We start from the raw sequence: 420 nt of genomic DNA, 5'->3' as shown, positions 1-420 counted from the left end.
TATAAGTCATTTATACATTAAAAAATTAATAATATTTAATTAAAAAAATCAGTTGCTATGTCGTTTACTATATTATCCCTAATTCCTCCGTAATTTACTATATTACCCCTAATTAACTACTATAAGTCATTTATATACTAAAATTAATAATATTTTTATTATATTACCCCTAATTAATTATTATAAGTCAGTTATATATTAGAATTAATATTATTTAATTAAAAAATAGATATTTATGACGTTTGTTTCAACTGCTTTAACTGTGATTTTACTATATCATTTCTAATTAATTATTATAAGTTGTATTAAAAAATAATAATATTTAATTAAAAAATAAATGACATGTTTATCTATGGTTTCGACCAGTGCTTCGTCTATATTACCCCTAATTAATTATTATAAGTCATTTATATATTAGAA

This window comes from Capsicum annuum, chromosome 8 (genome assembly GCF_002878395.1).
Source record: "Capsicum annuum cultivar UCD-10X-F1 chromosome 8, UCD10Xv1.1, whole genome shotgun sequence".
Lineage (NCBI taxonomy): Eukaryota > Viridiplantae > Streptophyta > Magnoliopsida > Solanales > Solanaceae > Capsicum > Capsicum annuum.
Note: the sequence above shows the minus strand (reverse complement) of the source record.